Below are 1,127 nucleotides of genomic sequence, written 5' to 3' on the forward strand. Positions count from 1 at the left end.
CCTCCATGGGGGACATGCAGGAAGCAGCAAATCAATGACTCTCTCTTATCACTGATGTTTCTATCTCTCTCTCCCACTCTCTGAAATCAATAAAAATATATTTTAAAAAACTGGTCTGTCTCACATTCACCCATTCCCCCAACCTTGCCGCACCCCCTTGTCTTCCCACCCCATGCCTCCCTCCACCCCTTCCACACACACCCTGATGTGGAGGGTGTACAACTTGTGCCCAAAAGAATGGGGAAACGTTGCTTCATAGATAGTAGTCAAAACACAGTCACCTGAACTTATTGTTTTATTAAGGTGATTGTATTATTAATTGTTAAATTGCATGGCATACTTCTTCGTCCATACTTGAGCCATGAACTCATACTTTGGCCTATCATATATGTAAATCTTCCCAATTTCTGGACCGAGAATATTGTGTGGATTGGGATGACATAAAATGGCACTGAGAGCAATACTTTGGAAACTGTGTGTGCGGAAGACCACTCGGCATTAAGGATGGCCAGACAGACGCACCTATTATGGTTTATGTTCGGATGGCAAATTCGAGTTTTAAATTGGATCTTGGGTGGTTTGAAGGGGTACTCCCACGGGAATCGGATGATAAGGAAGAAGACCCCTCCCTGATAGGGGCTGTCCCTGGGCCCCAGTACAATTCCCTGCCAGTTGAACAGGTTTTTCTGTGATGGGCCCTGCAGAGCACAGCTCTGGGGAGTTCCGAGAAAGGTGGAGGAACTCCTTCTGGAGGCACTTTTCATCCGGAGACAGCGCCATTGGCCGATCTTTGTGGGGAGGCTTCCTGACAGGCATAAGGTGGGGGAGACCATAGTTAGGGGGAGCGGCAACCCACAGGGCACGGGAATAGGTGAGCCACGGCCGGACTTTGAGGTGGAGGTAGGTGACAGGGGACAGGGAAGGTGGTGGAGAGGAGGGCTGAGGAAGGAGAGATGAGAACTTGGCTGGACTCATGGGCTACTGGACACCTGTGTTCCACAAGGCAGCTGACTCCACCACCGCTGCCACTACCCCTCTGCCAGCAGCTCCCGGCTGTCCTGACCTGGAGACTGCCGCACAGAGGCCGTGGTGCCCCTACACACCACCGCCAGGTGACAGGGCCGCCT

The 1,127-nt window shown here is 51.6% G+C and overlaps 1 pseudogene; it reads right to left on the reverse strand.

Moving 5' to 3' along the window:
- Positions 1-315: 315 nt before the first annotated feature.
- Positions 316-780, reverse strand: LOC102770002 (annotated as a pseudogene).
- Between the last annotated feature and the right edge of the window lie 347 nt (positions 781-1,127).

The sequence above is a fragment of the Myotis davidii genome, unplaced genomic scaffold, assembly GCF_000327345.1.
Source record: "Myotis davidii unplaced genomic scaffold, ASM32734v1 scaffold1842, whole genome shotgun sequence".
NCBI classification, from domain to species: domain Eukaryota; kingdom Metazoa; phylum Chordata; class Mammalia; order Chiroptera; family Vespertilionidae; genus Myotis; species Myotis davidii.